The sequence below is a fragment of the Ursus americanus genome, chromosome 14 (genome assembly GCF_024610735.1).
Source record: "Ursus americanus isolate L20-20 chromosome 14, mUrsAme1.1.p, whole genome shotgun sequence".
NCBI classification, from domain to species: domain Eukaryota; kingdom Metazoa; phylum Chordata; class Mammalia; order Carnivora; family Ursidae; genus Ursus; species Ursus americanus.
In genome coordinates, this window is record NC_142140.1 from 55,376,894 (window position 1) to 55,398,228 (window position 21,335).

A 21,335-nucleotide genomic window follows, 5' to 3' on the forward strand; every position below is an offset into this window, starting at 1 on the left:
CCCCGGGCAGTCTGACTTGAGACTGGCACAGAAGCGGGGAAAGAAGGCACCACCTCCCTCTCAGTAAGCCACACCCCCTTCTGATAGAGATTAAGCTGTACCTGAAGCTAACTGTACCCCTGAATTCTCGTTTATTGAGGTAAAATTCGTATAACATAAAGTGAACCATTAACTGATAACAAAATGCATTATATACATAAAATGGAATATTATTCAGCCAGAAACAGAAAAGAAATTTTGATTTATGCTACAGCAGAACGAACCTTGAAAACATTATGGTCAGTGAAATAAGCCAGACACAGAGGACAGTTATTGTAGGATTCCACTTGTATGAGGTCCCTGGTGTGGGCAAATTCACAGGGACAGAAAGTAGATGGTGGGAGCCAGGGGTTGGAGGCGGGGGTGGGGAGTCAGTGTTTCATGGGGACAGAGTTTCTTTTGGGGAAGACGAACAGTTTTGGGTATAGTAGCAATGGGTACACAGCATTGTGAGTGGATTTAATGCCACTGAAATTGTTAAAGGGATAAATATTCCATTTGATTTCTATAGTATTCAAATATTTTATATCAATTTGTATTTATATTTATCAACTATATATTTATATCATTTTATGTACATATATGTCATGATAAACATTGTGTATCTTTTACAACAATAAAAAAAATCTAGGGGTGCCTCAGTGGCACAGCGGTTAAGCATCGGCCTTCGGCTCAGGGCGTGATCCCGGCGTTATGGGATCGAGCCCCACATCAGGCTCCTCCGCTATGAGCCTGCTTCTTCTTCTCCCACTCCCCCTGCTTGTGTTCCCTCTCTCGATGGCCATCTCTATCTCTGTCAAATAAATAAATAAAATCCTTAAAAAAAAAATCTAACCACGAACCATTTTGAAGTGTACGCTTAGGTGACATTTGGCACACTCACAATGTCCTGCAATGGGCACCTCATCTAGTTCCAAGACTTTCTTCTCAGCCCAAAAGGAAACTCTGTCCCCGTTAGGCAGTCACCTGCCATTCCCAATCTCTCCCTTCTCCCTGGCAACCACTGTCTGCTTTCTGTCTCCGCAAATTTACCTATGTCTGTAACTGATAAACAGATCAACGAAATAAGGTATGTCGATAACATAGAATATTATTAGGCCATAGAAAGGAGTGTAGCATTGATACAAGTTACAGTGTGGATAACCCTCAGAAACGTGATGCTCCGTGAAAGAAGTCAGGCACAAAAGGTCACATATTGTATGGTTCCATTTATGGGAAACATGTTTGAACTTCTCAGTGTCATGAGCCAACACATTCCTTTCTTGTTTAAATCAGTTTGGGTTGGGTTGTAGTAACTTGCGACCACAAGATACGAACTGATGCAGCAGTCATACACAGGATGTCACCCTGGGTCTGGGGTATTTGGGTCTGCTATAAACAAGCCCTTGCATTCACCTGATATCGATTCATGCAAATGTCCCAATGGGCTCAGCTCTCTCTAGGGTCCCCAGATCCTACAGAATCCTAACCAACCTTTCTTGACCACAGTTTTATCTCATGCCTTCGTGTGAGCACCTGCTATGTGCCCAACTCCCAGCACTCTCTATATACTTAACGTGTGTGTGTGTGTGTGTGTGTGTATAATATTGTAAATATTTAAGGCATACTATGTGATTATTTGATATGAATATTCATAGTGAAATGATTATTACAGTCCAGCTAATTAACATAGCATCTCCTCACACAGTCATCTTTTTTGTGGGTGATGAGTGCACCTGAAATCTACTCTCTTAGCATATTTCCAGTGTTCGATACAGTATTATTATTTTTTTTTTGAGAGAGAGAGATAGTGTGTGTTCACATGCCCATGTGAGTGGGAGTGGGAGGGGGGCAGAGGGAGAGGGAGAGAGAGAATCTTAAGCAGACTCCACATTCAGCACTGAGCCCAATGTGGGGCTGGATCTCATGATCCTGAGATCATGACCTGAGCCAAAAGCAAGAGTCAGATGCTTAACCAACTGAGCCACCCAGGCGCCCCTCGATACAGTATTATTAAGGACAGAGGTTACATCATGCCTGCACATTAGATCCCTAGACAGATTCATTCTACCTAACTGCAATTTTGTATCCTTTGACCAACATCTCCCCATTTTCCTCATCCCCTCAGCCCCTGCTAAGCTTCTACGCTCTGCTTCTATGAGTTTGACTTTCTCTCTCTCTTACTCCCCACCAACTCATATTCTCTCCCGGCCTCCCCTGTGTGTGTGTGTGTGTGTGTGTGTGTGTGTGTGTGTGTGTGTGTAATGGAATTCTGCAAGTACTATTATATCCTCATTTTACAGATAAGGAAACTGAGGCAAGGACAGCTATCCAGGATGCAAACCCAGGCAGCATGACGGCAAGCACTATGCTGTAGCAACATATGTGTATCAAGTCAATACACAGCGTTCATTGTACCCATGGATCTCACACTTCCATCTTCAGACTGTATCTTCTCAATTATTGCTGCATCCACAGTATACCTGCTCCACTATCTATGAACTTAAATAAACTTTAACTTAGAAATGCCTGGGTGGCTCAATCAGTGAAGGGTCTGCCTCCAGCTTCCCAGGGTCCTGGGATCGAGCCCCATTGGGCTCCCTTTCTCTCTCTCCCCTCTCCCTCTGCCACCCCCCCCCCGCTTGTGCACTCTCTCTCTCTCTGTTAAATAAATATATAAAATCTTTAAAAAATAAAATAAGGTCAATAAATAAACTTCAACTTAAATAAATGTATTTAAGAAGAGAACTTTACATTCTGGTCTCAAAAGAAAACTAGGATCATTTGTTATAAAAAGAAGGCAGTGTAAAGTAAATACGATGTAAACGGTGTTAGTAAAGTCCAGCAGGATCTATTGCCTTCCCAAGGCTTGTTCTCTCTCTGTTGAAAAGAGATTAGTAGTAGTTAGAGGTGCACAAAAAACAGAGTAGCTATTCAACATCCATTTGTGATAAAGAAAGAGAGAAAGAGGGGCGCCCAGGTGGCTCAGTTGGTTAAGCATCTGCCTTCAGCTCAAGTCATGATCCCAGGGTCCTGGGATCAAGCACTGCGTCGGGCTCCTTGCTCAGTGAAGAGCCTGCTTCTCCCTCTCCTTCTGCCGCTCCCCTCCCCCCTTGTGCGCGCTCTCTCTCTCTCTCTCTCTCAAATAAATTTTTTAAAAAATCTTTAAAAAAAAAAGAAAGAGAGCAAGAAAGAAAAAAAGACACTTGGCAAAGTAAGAGTGGAAAGGAATTTCTGTAACCTGATAAAGAGAGCATCTTCTTTTTTTTTTTTTTAAGATTTTATTTATTTGACAGAGAGAGAGACAGCCAGCGAGAGAGGGAACACAAGCAGGGGGAGTGGGAGAGGAAGAAGCAGGCTCCCAGCGGAGGAGCCTGATGTGGGGCTTGATCCCAGGACTCTGGGACCACGCCCTGAGCCGGACCACGCCCTGAGCCGAAGGCAGACGCTTAACGACTGAGCCACCCAGGCGCCCCAAAGAGAGCATCTTAAAAAAAAAAATCTTAAGTCTTTGTTTTAAATAAAAAGCAGAACATTATATTTAATGGGAAAATGTTGAAAAGATTCCCTGGCATTTGAAATCAGAACTAAGGTAGGGTGTCCCCATTACCATTTCTAGTCAACACTGCATTGAAGATCTTAGCCTGCACTGCAAGACAAAACAAGGAAACGGTAGGGAGGAAGGAAGGAAGGAAGGAAGGAAGGAAGGAAGGAAGGAAGGAAGGAAGGAAGGAAGGAAGGAAGGAAAAGGGAAGGGAAAGGAAAGGAAGGGAAGGGAGGGGAGAGGGGGAGGAGTAGGGGAAGAGGGAAGGGAAGGGAAGAAGGGAGGAAGAAATTGGGCATCTGCAGAAGGTACCACTGTCAACACAGAGAACCCAAAAGAATATACAGATAAACGACCAGAATCAATACCGTGACTTCACAGTGTGAGTGAATACAAAATCAATACACAAAGGTTACTATGTGTTGGTGCATTGGCAACAATCAATCAGAAAATGCTATTTTCTTAAAAAGATAACATTTACAAAATCCTAGAATAAGCAAAACTAATCTATGGTGATAGAAATCAGATCAGTGGTTGCTTTGGGGGTGGGGAGGGTGGTGGAGATTGACTCAGGCCACAAGCGATGGAAATGTTCTGTGTCTTGATAAGGGTGTGGGTTGCACAAGTGTATACATCTGCTGTAACTGACTGAGCAGTAAACTGAAGAACTGAGCATTTCACTGCAGGAAAATGTGGACTCCAATTTTAAAAGGATACCATTTACCATAACCTAAAAAATGTAAAACAAACATACAAAAAAGCTAGTGATACATAAGAAATCTAACAAAAAGATGTGGAAAATCTTTAATGGAGAAAATCATAAAATTTTATTGAAAAATATGAAAGAAGATCCAAACAAATAGAGTGAAATATATACTAATTCCTGTCTAGAAAGACTCAGTATTGTAAGAACTTCAGCCCTCTCCAAAATTGAGCTATAGGTCCAACGCAATTTCAGTTAAAATCTCAAAACGGTTTTTCACTGAACTTGGCACATGAATCCTAAAATTTATACAGGAAAGCACAGAGTCGCAAATAGCCGAGACAATTCTGTAGAGGAAAAGTTAACTGGGAATACTCGCATCAAGACTTATCATAAATCTACAGTAATTAAGACAATGTAATTATAACAGGTAGCCTCCAAGATGGCCCCCAGTGGCGCACAGATCCCAGTACTTGTGCCCTATTTGTAATTACCTCTCTCACTGAACCAAGATTAGCCCTGTGTGACTGACTGATAGAGTATGGTAGAAGTAACACTACATGACTTTTCAAGGATAGGTAATAAAAGGCATTGCGGCTTCCACTTTGGGCCACTTGGATCACTGACCAGCCACCACGTTGTAAGACCACTCAGCCCTATGGAGAGGTCCAAGTGGAGAGGAACCGAGGTTCCACGTCACTGAGTCACCAAGGAAGCAGATCCTCCGGCCATAGTTGAGCCTTCGGATGATTGTAGCCCTGGCTGACATCTGACTGCCACCTCACAAGAAACCCCAGCTGAGCCATTTCATCATTCCTGATCCAAAAAACTGATAAGCATAATAAGTGCTCAATAAAGGAATATTTGGGGGGATAATTTGTTACTTAGCAATAGAGAAGAAATATAGGGATAAAGACAAATAAACCATAATAGAGGACCCAGAAATAAATCACACATGTATGAAAATGTCTTTTATGACCGAGCAGCTGTTACAGACCTATGGTAAAAAGAGGTACTATTTCCTAATTGTGGGTGGTTCAACCAGTTATCCATAAGGGTGAAAAAACAAACAATACATCAAATGCCTGCCTCATATCCTACTCAAAACAAAATCCAGAGGGTATTAAAGATTTAAATGCTAAAGGCCAGGGGCGCCTGGGTGGCACAGCGGTTAAGCGTCTGCCTTCGGCTCAGGGCGTGGTCCCGGCGTTATGGGATCGAGCCCCACATCAGGCTCCTCAGATGGGAACCTGCTTCTTCCTCTCACACTCCCCCTGCTTGTGTTCCCTCTCTCGCTGGCTGTCTCTCTCTCTGTCAAATAAATAAAATCTTTAAAAAAAATAATAAATGCTAAAGGCCAGACTTTGAGAAGACAATTGATTGAGGAGACTACGTAGATGACCTCAGAATTGTGAGTGGTTTCAGAACAACAAAAAGTCCAAAAGATAAATAAGATTTGATCAAACTAAAATACGGATCTGCCCATCAAAAAGTATCAGGAAGAGAGTGACAAGACAAGCCACAGACTGAAAATGGATATTTGCTACACATTTGTATTCAAATTTATAAGGCATTCCTAATGATTCAATAAGAAAAAGACAAAAATTCAATCAGAAAATTGGCAAGACATGAACCAAGTGTCCCTGAAGAGGAATCACGAATGCCCCAAACCCATGAGGAGGGAGCCAACCCTGGTAGTCATCAAGTGATGCTGATGAAAACCACAAGATACTACCGCCTACCTGCCAGATACACAACATTTTTTAAGTCGGGCAAATACCAAGTAGAAACAGCCTGCTTCCCCATCTTTTGTGTCTGGGCTGGTCTGTGACTTGCCTTGACCAATAGAACGCAGTGGCAGTAGCACTGTGCGAATTCAAGCTTAGGCACCCAGAGGCTTTGCAACCTCGGCTCTTGCTTTCTTGGAACACTGCTGCCCAATGGAAGAGCTCAGGCTAACCTCTGCAGGGTGAGAGACCACGGGGAGCAGAGACAAACAGTCTGGCCGAAGCTGGAGGGAGGTGAGAAGACACCTGGTCAGCCCCTTTTGCCGGGCATGGTAACTCCATCAGTCCTGTCTGGAGGCTCTACTCTGCCCTCCCTCCCTCCTTTCTTTTCTTTTTTCTTTTCTTTTCTTTTTTTTTTTTTTTAAAGATTTTATTTATTTGACAGAGACAGCCAGCGAGAAAGGGAACACAAGCAGGGGGAGTGGAAGAGGAAGAAGCAGGCTCCCAGCGGAGGAGCCTGATGTGGGGCTCGATCCCATAACACCGGGATCACGCCCTGAGCCGAAGGCAGACGCTTAACAGCTGCGCCACCCAGGCGCCCCTCTTTTTTCTTTTCTTTTATAATAGACTTTATGTCCTTAAAGCAGTTTTAAGTCCACAGAAGAATTGAATGCAAGGTAGAGAGATTTCCCATATACCTCCCTACCCCCAAGCATGCACAGCCTCCCCCACTATCAGCCTTCCCCACCAAAGAGGGTACATTTGTTACAATCAGTGAACCCACATTGACATGTCATCACTCAAAGTCCATGGTTACATCAGGGTTCACTCCTGATGTACGTTCTGTGGGTTTGGACAAATAGATAAGGACACGTATGCACCATTATAGTAACATACAGAGTAGCTTCACTGCCTCCAAGACCCTCTGTGCTCTGCCTGTTCAACTGTCCCTCCCCCCAGCCCCTGGCAACCACTGTCTCCATAATTCCCCTTGTCTGGATGGCCCACGGTTTCCTTATCAATCACCTAGTGAAGGACATCTTGGTTGCTTCCAAGTTCTGGCAATGATGTGAAAGCTGCCCTAAGCATCTCTGTGCAGGTTTCTGTGTGGACATGAGTTCTCAGCTCCTTTGGGTAAATATATTTTCTTTTTAATTAAACATTATAGTTACATTTCCAAGTCCTGCGCACTGTCTCTGATCTCATTCTCTTCCTTCCCTCCTCACTGGTTGCCCCTCTCTGCAAGTAGATGTGGACCGTTCCAGCCCAAGTCCTCACTCTCTTTCCAGCACGCACATATCCACAAACAGCAAGCAGCGTGCTTCTGTCCTGTCCCGTGTTCCCTCCTTTCTGTCCCACGGCTCACCCTCCCTTTCTCGCTACAGCCCCGTTTCCCAAAGCTGTCTCTAAGGAGTCCCTCAGTGACCCAGCACTGCCTGTGTGACCAGCCCCTGCCCTCCAGAGCCCCGAGCCCTTCCGGGGGGCACCATTTCTTGAGAGCATAGCCTCTTCCAAACCTGAGAAGAAGAGTTGGCCAGGCACGGGTTTGATCAATCCCCCCAACAACGTTGATTCTGAGATCTACGAGGCACACTCTAATGACATCTCCCTTCCAGGTGTTCAGACCCAAAACGTTGGAGTCACCTTGGCTCCTCCATTTCTCTCTCGTCCACCTCCAACCCCTCAATAAATCCTATCGGTGCCACCTTCCAAATACAGCCAGAATCCCGCCCCTTCTCTGCACCTGCCAGGCCCAAGCCACCATTATCGCTCACCTACATTACTTCAGTGGCCTCCTCATTGGACTGGTTGCATGTCATTTATTTTCAACATGGTAGCCAGAGAAATATTATCAAAACCTTCCCAAGTCTCCCATCTTACCCAGATGCAAACCACAAGCCCTCGCATGACCTGCCCCATCCCCTCCCTACCTACCCCTCCTCCCGTTCTCCGCCTAGCTCTCTCTGCTCCAGCCACACAGGCCTCCTCACTGTTCCTCCAACATGCCAGGCATAGCCATGCCCCAGGGCCTTTGCACAGGCTGTTCCCATCTGCTCAGAATGTCCCTCCCCCATTCACCTGGTGCCTCCCTCCCTTGTCTCTTTCGGGCTTTTGATGAAATGTCACTTCTCAGTGAGACCTTCCTAGTCACACTACTTAAAACTGTACTACACGCACACACACGCACGCGCACACACACACACCCCTAGCACTCCCCATCCTCCCCTCTGCTTTGTGTTTTTTCCGTAGAGCTTATTGTCTGGGGCACTGCATAGTTCTCTTACTTATTTTGTTAGTGTCTGTCTGTCCTCCCTAACACACCGGCACATCGGCTCCACGAGGACAGGATTCTCAGTGTTGTCTGCTCACTGCTATGGCCTCAACACCTAGTACAAGGCCTGGCACCTACTAGATGCTCAGGAGAGGTTGGTGAATGAACGAATCCACATTTTACTGGTGAAACAACTGAGTCTCCGTGAGGATCTATCACTTGCCCGAGGCCACACAGGAAGGAGTGAAGAGCCAGATACAAGCTCTCTGAGCCTCGAGGCCATGCCCTTAACCACTGTACCACCCTACCTCTTTGAACCACACCAGGCTGCCTCCTGGTGACACGTAGAAGGTTCGGCACGTGACAGGAACCACATGTAACACTCTCCTGCCCAGCAGCCTTTGCAGCCTTGTAGGCTGACTCCAGACAGGGCTTGCAAGTCACCAGGGGCAACAGAACAGTTGGCCTCATCTGGCCTGAGGGAGGAAGTTCCCTCCAGACCTCAGGGAGATCAGCTGAGCCTTGAGACTTCTTCCCCCCAGTCATGTGACATCTCAAGAGGGGTAGGGGGTATGACTCATCAGCCCTCCAGGTTGGGGTAGGGCCAGCTGAAGAAAGGGGCTCCCTCAGACAGCAAGAATGACTGAGGTTAGACCACCAGAAGGACTTTCTGGTAGCCCAAAGCGTGGGAGAGGTGGCAAAGGACAAGAGGCCTTTTAACCAAAAGTAGGAGGGGTGTGTGAGAACATTTCCTCCGCGTTAGTGAGGCAAGCCCCTCAGCCCCCCTCCCCCTTCCACCAGAATATCAAAGAGTTGGGCTGGCATCTTGCCCATATGCAAATCAGCACCCAGACACTTCCCCTTTGCCTCCTGGTCCTCCATCAGCACAACCCCTGCCCAAGACAAAGAGCCAGAAAGGTTGGTTAGTTTGCCACCCTCCTCTAGGGAACCAGTACGCAGGGACAGAGGCCCCATTTGGTGACTGGGGGCAGGGAGCAGCAGAGAGGACCCACAGCTGAGTACAACTGCTACAATCAGCTGCCCTACCCCCACCCCGGCCCAGGGAGCCACCGGAAACAGGAAATGCCTGTTACCAGGGCTTGCTCAGGGAGACAGAAAAGGGGGGGGCCTCTGCGTTCAGCCCTGAAGCCCCTTAATCTGGGGACTGCAAGACTTCATCTAGCAGACCAGAGAGGGTGGGCGTGCTGTGCAACCTCTTCAAAGCCTGGAAGCAGAGGTACAGAGCATCAACACCTCTTCCTGGCCTTCAAAAGTTTCCCCATGCCAGCCTGTCTCTCTTCTGTCTCGTCCCCTCTCACGCCAACACACGCTCAACATCTCAGTGTCAGTCAAGGAGGTCAGACAGACATGGTTCCACTCCCAGCCCAGCTGCTGCAAGCTGAAGGACCTTGGGTGGGTTACTGCACCATCTGGGGCCTCCACTTCCTCGTCTTCGCTCTGGGAATGAAAATGCCAACCGAATCTCCACTCTAGCACCTGGCCCACCAGGCAGGGACATACATTCATTCAGCAAGCATGTATCGAGTGCCTCCTGTGTGCCAAGCCCCGGGACCCGGCGGTGGCCGAGACAGACAGAACCCTGTCTGCACAGAGCTTATACTCTAGTGGGGGGATGGACACTGAGCAGACAGCGGCATTAATAATTGGTTGGTTACAACAGTGGTGGGTGAGTGAGCATGGCAAGCAGCACAGGGAGCCCCAGGAGGGATCTGGTTAAATGGGAGAGGTGTCTGATAAAGCCGAGGACTAAGGGATGGCCGAGCAAGAGGGGGAGTGCTCCAGGCAACGCTCACGCACTGTGGGCTGGGAGGTCAAACGGTGCAACCAAGTTGCAAGAATGGTTTGGCAGCTTCTTAAAAGGTTAGACACGCACCTGCCACACAACTCATCCCACCCTCAGACGTTTACATTAAGAAATTATAGCCAGTGTGCACAGGGAGCCGGTGTTCACAGCAGCCGTGTCTGTGACAGCCAAAACGTGGCGACAGCCCAAGTGTCGATCAGCAGCAGGAAGGATGAGCAAACTGCGGGGCGTCCATACGCTGGAATACGACTCAGGAATAAGGTATGAAGGACTGATACGTGCGGCGCTACGATAAATCGCAGAAGAATGGTGCCGAGTGACGCAAACCGAGAGGGTACGTAGCGTGTGATCAGATGGGGCGGCATGACAGAGTGCTCTAAACTTGCAACCACCCCTTCCTTGACTCAACAAATATTTATTGAGCATCGACTATGACCCACGTACTGATCCAAGTGCTGGGGATACAGCTGTGAACAAAAGAGATAGACATCCCTGCTAGCGTGAGGCTCACACTCTGGTAGAAGGACACACAACCAAAGTGTTACATGAATGTGTATGTATAAGGTGGTGAGTATTAAGGGAGAAAAATAAGTGAGATAAGGGAGGGGAGTGCTAGGAGGGGATGCAGTTTTAAATAAGGTCTGGGGAGCGTCGCTCAGAATGTGACATCGGAGCAAAGGCTCGAAGGATGGAATGATCCAGATGGGCGCCTGGAGGAAAAGCATTCCAGGCAGAGGGAACAGCCAGGGCAAACGTCCTGAGGCAGGACACTGCCTGGTGCATCGGAAAAAGAGGTTGGAGGCCAGTGTGGCTGGAGCAAAGTGAGAAAGGGGGAGTGGGAGGGAGTGGACCAAGGGCAGTATCAGGTGCTGATCTACCAAAACTGGATATCAAAACTGTGTAATCAGGGGCGCCTGGGTGGCTCAGGAGGCTAAGTGTCCGACTCCTGATTTCTGCTCAGCTCATGAGCTCAGGGTCGTGAAATCGAGTCCTGTGTCAAGCTCCTAAGATTCTCTCTCTCCCTCTCCCTCTGCCCCTCCCCACCTCTCTCCCTCTCTAAATAATTGGAGAAAAAAAAAAAAACTGTGTAATCAAAATGGGGCAAGTGGTTGTCACCACAGCATTCCAACCTTTGGCCATATGTCAGAGTCCCTGAGAGGGCATCACAAATCGTTAATGTTTTTCTCCCAATTCCCCCAGTCCCACAATCCAGCACAGATCACACTAAAGGGAACAGCCCCACATCTTTTGGGGTGCTGGATGCTGCACCCATGTGGGGATCATTCTGAGTCCCCAGGGCAGACAGGCACAAGACAGACACCCCAAGGTGAGTTTCTGGAAACACACTGTTCACTGAGAAGCCATGAAGTTGCTGCGGTGTTCTGCCAGGACTACAGGTGACTTGGAGGAAGCCGGGGAAATAATTATTGCAGGCAGATCTCTGATGGGCTGTCTGGAGGAAGGCTGATGAGCTGTGTGCTGGTGGAGAGTCCTAAGAAAGGAGATCTGGGTTTGATCTAAGATTAAACTGAACTCCAAAACCACCAGAGCCATTAGAGCTAAAGAGGACCCTGTCTCAGGAAATAAACCATTGCATTTCACCTGTTTGCAGGCAAATGGCGGTAACAGCAGCTCCCGTTGAGACAACACAGAGCTCAAAGAGGCAGTTAACCATGAGGGCCATTGGTCCGCTTGCTCTCAGATCCATTCCCTGCCTGCCCTTTGCTCTATTCCACAGCAGAGAACCACATTTCCCAGGCTCCTTTACACCCTGGCTTCCAGGTGGGCTTAGCCAATGGGATGTCCAGACAGGAGACCAGAGGGCGGGAGGAAGAGAAACCAGGGTAGTTCTCCCTCCCTTGCTCTGCCTCTTCAGCAGCAAATATGTCTCCTTCCTGGTGTTGGCTCCCTGATGGCAGCTCTTGCACAAGGTCCTGGCTCCCCTGAATGGTTCCGGCCTCTGGACCCGATCACACTACCTCTTCTACTGTTTCTCCAGCCTAGTGGCCACTCTCTGGGTTACCTCAGCATTCCCCATCTGACTTCTCAGCTCCCTCATCACCCATTAGCCATAACCTGAATTAAATCCTCTCTGTCTGAAAGATCTAAGATGATTTCTGCTTTCCTGGCTAAACCATGACTGAGAAAACCAGAAATCTGAATCCAAGACTATCTCCATAACCACTTAAAAGGTTCATATGTCCCCCTCAAAGAGGCGATATTCATATAGTGCTTATAGTCACAGGTTTGGGGGCTCAAATCCCAGCATAGCCACTTGTTCACTTGGGTGACTCACTTAAACTTTCCATGTTTCCATTTCCTCATCTGTGAGACTAGGATAATAACGAAGAACGGGTTGTGCTTTCCAAAGATGGCCACGAACATAGCACCCAACCAGCATGTGGGTGCTTCTGCAGTGGGACTTGTCACACCACCATCGGGAGGTGGATTCTGATTCCTCTGCCCTTGAATCCAGGCTGGTCTTAGTGAATTACAGCAAAGCAACACCACGTGGTCTCTAAGTAGGTCAGAAGAAAACTTGCAGCTTCCACCGTGAGAAACACTTGATCTCTCCACACTCCTTCTCAAAACTCAGTCACCATGTTGTGAGGAAGCCCAAGCCACATGGAGAGGCCACAGGCTGCTGTTCCAGTCAACAGACCCAGCTGAGCTCAGCATGAGTCACCCCATCCCAGACTCCCAGAGTGCAGAGGAAGGATCCTCCAGCTGATTCCAGCCCTCAGACATTCAAGGCTTCTCATTGCAGGGCTGACAAACCATCATCTCCACACTCCATTTGAATTCCTGACTCACAAAAGCTGTGAGAATTTTAAAATAGTTGTTGCCTTATGTCTTTAAGTTTGGGGTGGTTTGACTCGCAGAAGAGATACCCTGAACATCATGGCACTTACTCCATGGACTTGTTGTAAAAATCAAATGAGTTATAAGTGTTACGTACCTGGAACAACATTTGCACACAGTAAGTGCCTCAAAAACGGGACCTGTTTCTACTGCTGTTATTTCTTATACTCTTCGACACTATTCCCGTCCACTTCAATAAAAGTGTTTGTTTCAAAGTACCAACACCTCACTGTGGATACGCTTTCTTCTTTTGGTCTGTAGCTTTCCTCCTAAGTCACTGGTTCCCTTCTGACTCCTTGGCCTCTTCTTCCGCCTCTCCCCAACCTCCCCATGCTGCTACACCTTGAGGCTCAGACCCCTTTTCTTCTCTCTCTCTCCTCCCTCCCCAAATGATCTCATCCACCCCTATGAGTTTGCCCACCAATCACTACTAGGTACTGCTTGAAGCACGTGACAACTTTACAACAATTCACTCATTTAATTCTTGTAACAGACCTATAAGGCAGGGACTATCCTGACCCCCATTTGAAAGGTGGGGAGACTGAGTCATGGAAAGGAACGGTAACTCACCCAAGATCCCACAGTCAAGACTAGAACCCAGACCCCCATGTAACTAGTGTCCCTGACCCTCAAACAGGGTTTCTCAGTCTCAACACAATTGATATTTCAGTGGCTGTCCCGGGATTACAGGACATTTAGGATATCAGCAGCATCCTGGTCTCTACCCACTAGATGCCAGGAGCACACCACTCCCTCCAGTAGTGAGAACCAAAAATATCTCCAGGCATTGCCAAATGTCCCCTGGGGGGACAGAGTTGTTCCCCACGCCCCTAGTTGAGAACCACCTACATTAACCACTATGCTATGCTGCCTTCCATCTCCAAGGCAACTCACCCCCATCAAGGAGCTCCCCAAAACTTGAGTAACTCCCCAAAACTTGACTCTCCCCAGCCTTCCCATCTTAGCAAGTAATGCCCCCATTCACACGGGTTCCTAAGCTGCAAACTTAGACATCATCTCACCCCTCCTTTCATTCACTCCCACCCCTCTCCCATCTGGTTTGTCAGGAAGTCTGACCAGCACAACCACTGAAATGTGAACCCATCCACTGTTCCTGATTCTAGTCCAGCCACCATTACAACCCCATGGGACACCTCCCTCAACCCTTCCGCCCAGGTCCCCTCACTGCCATTTCAATTACCCTAACAGTCTGGTCCCCACAGAGCAGCTAGAGGGACCTCTTTAACCCACCAATTTGCTTAAACCCTCCAAGGACTTCCCATCACATCTAATTGTGCACACGTACCCACAGCCACACTAGCGAAGGGCCTCCCTCCCGACCTTAATCCCAGCACTCTCCCTTCACCATTCACTTTCATTTAGACCTTCCTCACCACAGGGCCTTTGCATGGCATTTGCCCTCCTTGCCCCATTCTTCCCAGAGCTAGCTCCTCATCCTTCAGCTTTCCTTGAGCACCGTCCAGAAGCATGCCCCTTTCCTCTTCTCCATCTTGACCCCTGGCTTATTTTGCCTGTAGCATTTATTGTAATATTTTGTTGATTTGCTTTTTTACTGTCTATAGTGGGTTGAATGGTGCCCCCCCCCAAAAGATATAACCACCTCAGATCCCTGGAACCTACCTGTGAATGTGACATTATTTGGGGGGAAAAATAATAAAAGGACTTTGCAAGATGTAACTAAGTTAGGGATCTCAAGGTCACGAGATCATCCTGGATTACTTGGGTGGGCCCTAAATTCACCAACAAGTGTCCTTACACGAGACACACAGAAGAGACCCACAGACAGACAGACAGAGAAGAGACAACCTGGTGAAGACAGAGTGACACAGTCAAGAGCCAAGGAACGCCTGGAGCCACCGGAAGATGGAAGAGGCAAGGAATGGATTCTCCCCGAGAGCCCCCCAGAAAGAGCTTGACCCTGCTCACACCTTGATTTCGGATCTCTAACCTCTGGAACCATGAGACTATATATTTCTGTTATTTTAAGCCATCCCGTTTGTGGTCCTTTGTTCGTGCAGCCACAGGAAACAAGTACACTGCCCTTCTCCCCCACAAGGCCATGAACTTAGGAGACCAGAGAATGTGTCTGCTGTGTTCTTTCCCATAACCCCGGCAATCAGCACAGCTCCCGTTGCTGATAATAAAATAAATGATCATTCCAACTCACTGAAGCTCTCGATCTCTTCTTCACTGTCCCCAGACAGTAATTGTTCATGCATGACTCTTTGGACCCTCCCCAAGATCGGAAGCTTGCTCCCTCCAAAATAGAGTTTGTGGGGGTGGGGCTGGGGGAATAGGGGATTCTACCTCCTAGGGGACACTTGACAATGTCCGCAGACATTTTGTTGTCACAGCTCCAGGGGAGAGGGTGTTACTGGCATTGAGTGGGTGGAGGTCAGGGATGTCGCCAAACATCCTACGATGCACAGAGCAGCCCCCAAGACGGAGAAAGATGGGGCTCCAATTGTCAGCAGCGGGGACTGGTGAGAGGTTGTGCAGCAACTTCGTACCTGATGCCAGTATAAACAGTGATTGCCTCCTGACATCTATTCCCACTTCTTCTGCTAGCAGCCCCTCAGCGTCCCCTGGGGAGCCACCCCTCCTCCGCCCCGTCTAGCTCCTTTGGGTAGGGTCAACTCCTCTCCATCTCCATAAAGAGGTATGTGACCTCAGCCTGGCCAATCAGAACAGCATATTCTACCGACCACAACAATTGGTTGAGGAACGGACATGTGACTCCCCCCTAAACACACACACACACACGCACGCATACACACACACACAAGAAATCATGTCCAGTGAGGCATAGATCTGGGCTTGAGCAGCCATTTTCCACTGTACACAAAAATGTGGACATCTAAATTTGGAGCAGCTGGGCACCCCTGCCTGCCACCATGAGGGGAAAGGATGACTGAGAATGGAGAACACTGAAAAGACAGCTGAGTTAAGAGATGGGGGTGGAGGTGATCCTGAAATGGAGCCCCTGGATCCAGCTGGACCTGAAGACATTTTCAGTTATATGAGCCAATAAATATCATTTTTTACTAAGCCAGTTTCAGTTGGGTTTTCTGTCACAAGTTCTAAAACTTGGTAAAAATTTCTGCAGACTGAGCTCAGAATTTCCTCAAACTTCAAACTTCTCCAACTGAACATCGTTTATTTCTTCCCCAAGGGACGTGACTCCCAAGTTCATCCTAAAGCCCAGGTCTCAGAACACCATCTCTGCTATCAGAGGGGGACAGTTAATTTCTACAATGTGGTGAGACCTTTAGAAGCTCAGCTGTGCCCACCCAACACACCCTTGGGTGCTGCCACTTCCTGGAGTCATTAATGTTAACAAGGGAGACAAACAGAACTTCTGTTGGCTCCTCAAAAAGGCCCCAGCCTCCCACACTCGATCGGCATATCACCTCCTCCAAGAGGCCTACCCTGATTGCTTCTGGGGTTTCCCTCCTCTCCACTCCCACAATGCCCCGGGCTCCACCCACCCATTGGCAGACTGTGTTCCGCTCTCGGTTAACTGCCTATTCCCTCATCTATTTCCACGAGCTGCATGAGGATCTGTGCACCATTCATCATGGAATTCTCCATCATCCTGCACACCATTTAATACAAGGAAATATCCATGACGTGGGTGGTGTCATCATCATTATTATTAGCAGGATCATCATCATTTTCCCCATTTTACAGGTGAGAAAACCAAAGGCAGGAGAGGCCTAGACACTTGCCCAAAGTCACATAACTAGGAACCAGTAGAGGCGGGATTGATCTCAAGCAATCCATACTTAACCACTGCTAACCAGCCAACACTAACCAATAATAAGTAAGCACTCAACACATACCCACTAAATCAGGGATCAATTGGTAAACTCTTTCCGTAAAGAGACAGATAGCAATTTTTTTTTTTTGGCTTTGCAGGTCATAGTGTCCTTGTCGTGATTATTCATGTAATGAAAGCCCCACAGACAACATGTCAACAAATAAGTGTGACCATGTATCGGTTAAATTGTGTGTAAGAAACAAGGCATAAGTTATGATTTGCTGTCCTGGCATTAAAGGAAGGATGAATAAATGAATGAAGTGAATAGTTGATAAATGTTTACTGAGCACCTACTATGTGCCAGGTGCTGTTCTAGGCAACAGGGACACAGCTGTGAACGAAACAGATGAAAGCCTTGCCCTGACATTCCAGTGTGGGAAGCAGATAATAAGCAAAGAAGTAAAAACTATGTAGGTCAGAGAGCTGTGTGCTAGGGAGAAAAATAAAATAAGAAAAAGAAGAGACAGCACAGAGGGGCAGGGGGTATGGGTACAATCTTATGTGTGGAAACTGGGGAAGCTCTCTGGTAAGAAACCTGAAGGAGATAAGAGAACAATCATGCTGTATATCTGGGGGAAGAGAGATCCATGGAGAAAGGACTGATGTGCAAAGGCCCTGAGCCTGGATCAACCTGGTGGGTTCTAGGAACAGCAAGGAGGCTTGTGTGTCTGGAGTAGAGTGAGGAAAGAGAAGAGAGGAGAGAGGGGAGGGCCAGGAGGTGAGCAGAGGCCAAACGCATAGGTTCTCATGGGTCAGGGTGAGGACTTTGTCTTTTGCCCCAAAGGCAATGGGGAGCCATGGGAGGGCTGGGAGCAGGAGAGGGACAGGATTTCTCAGCATCCTCTGTGGAAAATCCTAAAGGGTGACATTTCCCAGTAGTAAGCACAAAAGGAAGTCAGTGAACAGAACAGACTGGAAGAAAAGAAGGCACGATACCAAATGTTGGCCCTCCTAGACTTCTGTCCCCATCAGCCATAGTACGCATGTTGAGATGAGGTCTTCCAACCAACCCAACCCAACCCAACCTACTTTGCTGAGATTTGATGCCACCCAGGCTCCCCAGTCCTTAGCTGAATCCCTCCCCCATGGCTTTGATTCAAGCCCCCTTCATTCCTTATCCCACTACGGCTTCCTCCAAGCCAGCCCCTCCAGACCTGTCTCTCTGAAGCCAGCCAGGCATCATTCTGGAGTTCTACAGCATTCTCTTCTATGTCCACCCAACCATTTCCTGTTCTCCCTGGCTCCCAGCTAAACCATTCTCAGCCTCTCTTGTGGTTGGATGGGACCATGTGATGGAGTTCTGGCCAATGGATCAAGAATGGAGGTGACAGCACCACTTCTGGGCCTGGCGCATGAAAGCCTCCCCTGGTTTCCTTCCTCACACTCTTCTTACCCACCTTCTGGGATAGAGAGGACTTCAAGGGCTTTAGGGAAAGTAGGGCACGGGATGGAAGGAGTCTAGGTTCCTGTAGGGACTTGGTAAAGAAGAGCCACTCCCTTAACCCCCAAGATGACCCAAACTAGATTGTGATGTGAGCAAGAAGTAAACCCTGACTGCTAAAGTGTGTAGTTTGTTACAGCAGCTAACATTACACACCCTGACTTATACCACATCGTACAGCCAACTCAGACTGACTGAAATCAAATTAACAAAAAGAGAGCCTCCCAGGGGCGCCTGGGTGGCACAGCAGTTAAGCGTCTGCCTTCGGCTCAGGGCGTGATCCCGGCGTTATGGGATCGAGCCCCACATCAGGCTCCTCCGCTATGAGCCTGCTTCTTCCTCTCCCACTCCCCCTGCTTGTGTTCCCTCCCTCGCTGGCTGTCTCTATCTCTGTCAAATAAATAAATAAAATCTTTTAAAAAAATAAATAAAATAAATTTAAAAAAAAAGAGTGCCTCCCATTATTTTAGCATTGGCTAAATTTAGCTCATCAATCACACCAGTAAGGAATGTAACTTAACCTATCACATTTAACCCTCATACAACCCCTGAAATAAAGGTGCTGTCCACATCCCCATTTTATAGATGAGACAACCAGGGCTCAGATAGGTCAAGCAATGTTTTTTTTTTCTTCGCAGTCACAAAGGTAGTAAGTACCTGACTTGAAATTCAAGCCAGCCTAATATATAAAGAGTTCCTAAAAATCAATAAGAAAGAAAGGACAGCAGTTGCAGAAGCAAAAAACAAAATAATGGGCAAATGATATGAATAAATAATTACTTCACGAAGAGAAAATAGAAATAGCTCTTAAACAAAGAAAAAGAGGTTCAACTTCACTCAGAATAAGAGAAATGTAAATTGAGCCATAATGAGCTCCATTTATCACCCATGAAGTTGGCAAGACTCCAAACACTTAACAATAGAACAGTCTGTGGCAAGGTGATGGCCAGGAAGCACTCTCATGCTTTGTTAGTGGTAATGTAATTGGAATAGCCCACATGGGAATAAGCCCATATGGAGAACAACTTGGCAATACCTGCCAAAAACACAAAGGCTCAGACACTTGGAGCCAGCAAATCCTTCTGAGAAACCCCATGGAGATACTTGCTCATGTGTATGGCAGCGATAATAACATTCCTGTGCAGCCAGGGACTTTTCTAGGTTCTTTTTTTTTTTTTAATACTTTATTTACTTATTTGACAGAGATAGAGACAGCCAGCGAGAGAGGGAACACAAGCAGGGGGAGTGGGAGAGGAAGAAGCAGGCTTCCAGCGGAGGAGCCTGACGTGGGGCTCGATCCCAGAACGCCGGGATCATGCCCTGAGCCAAAGGCAGACGCTTAACGACTGAGCCACCCAGGTGCCCCTCTAGGTTCTTTATAGTAATTCACTATCCCTCACAACAACGCTTAAAGATAGGGATTTATTATCCCCATTTTAGAGATGAGGATCCTGAGGCACAGAGAGGTTAGGTAACAAGCCCAAGGTCACACAGTGGAGAAATCAAAAAATGATTCACGGACAAGGTTAACGGCTGCAGTAAAGGTGTCATAAAAAAGCCTGGCACAATCCAAGTGTCCACTGACACAGAGGATGATAAAATAAATGGTCACCCCACTGAGCAATGGGATAGAGGCAGTTTTGGGTAACTGTCGACAGCAAGAATCCCCGCACCAGGGTGTCCAGGGTTCCAATCCCCAACTCTGCTGCTCTCAAGTTAGGTACCCTGAGGAAAGTGACTTGGCACTTCTGTGCCTCAATTCCTCACGTGAAAAATAAGGATAATATACCATCTGCCACCTAGGGTGTTATGAGGATTAAACAAGTTAATGTATAAAAAATGTTTACAAGGGCGCCTGGGTGGCACAGTCAGTTAAGCAATCGACTCCTGGTTTCTGCTGAGGTCATGATCTCGGGGTCGTGAGATTGAGCCCCACATCGGGCTCGGCGCTCAGTGCAGTGTCGGCTTGGGACTCTCCCTCCCTTTCTGCCCCTCCCCTCACTGTGCTCTCTGTTGCTTTCTCTCTCTCTCTCTCTCTCTCTCTCTCTAAAATAAATAAAACTTAAAAAAGAAAAGAAAAGAAAATGTTTACAACAGGAATCTGCAAACTTTTTCTACAAAGGTCTAGATAGTTAATATCTTCAGCTCCACAGGCCAGACAGTCTCTGTGGCAACTCTTCAACTCCATGGTTGTAGCTGGAAAGCAGCCGTAGACAGTACATACATGAATCAATGGACATGGCTGTGTGTCAATAAAACTTTATTTATAAAATCATGCTTGGTCCAGATTCAACTGTTGGACTGTAGTTTGCTGGCCCCTGGTTTGGATGACTGCCTGGCACATAGTTAACACAATATAAGTCATTTGTTAAATCAATGGGACTATTCAGCATACTGTGCAGACATGTTTTCTCAAAAATGAGGACAATCTCTACGTATTGATTTGGAAAGAGTCCCAAGATGATTATTAAGTGAGGAAAGCAAGATATAAAGCAGTCAGTGGTATGTGCCATCTTCCGTGTTAAGGGAGGAGAGTAGGAAATAAGAACCTAAATTCCTATTTGCTTATGTTTGCATAAAGAAACTCTGGAAGCCTATACAGTTGAAAGAAAGAAAGAAAGAAAGAAAGAAAGAAAGAAAGAAAGAAAGAAAGAAAGAAAGAAAGAAAGAAAGAAAGAAAGAAAGAAAGAAAGAAAGAAAGAAAGAAAGAAAGAAAGAGAGAAAGAGAGAGAGGGAGGGAGGGAGGAAGAAAGAAAGAAAGAAAGAAAGAAAGAAAGAAAGAAAGAAAGAAAGAAAGAAAGAAAGAAAGAAAGAGAAAGAAAGAGGAAGGAAGGAAGGAAGGAAGGAAGGAAGGAAGGAAGGAAGGAAGGAAGGAAGGAAGGAAGGAAGGAGAAAGAAAGTAGTTACTTACGGGAGAAGGAAGGAGCTGGGTATCCGACGGATAGGACTAGAAGTTATATTTTTCCCTGTGCACCTTTTTCTCTGCTTTTTTTGTTTAAGATTTATTTATTTGTTGGAGAGAGAGAGAGAGAGATAATGAGCAGGGTTAGGGGCAGAGGGAGCGGGAGAAGCAGATTTGCAGGCTCCCTGCAGATCAGGGAG

At 47.1% G+C, this 21,335-nt stretch overlaps 1 protein-coding gene across 1 annotated transcript in view; it reads right to left on the reverse strand.

The window, feature by feature from the left end:
- VAV1 (vav guanine nucleotide exchange factor 1) overlaps positions 1-21,335 on the reverse strand; it is a 51,306-nt gene that overhangs the window by 26,184 nt on the left and 3,787 nt on the right. The window lies entirely within an intron of this gene.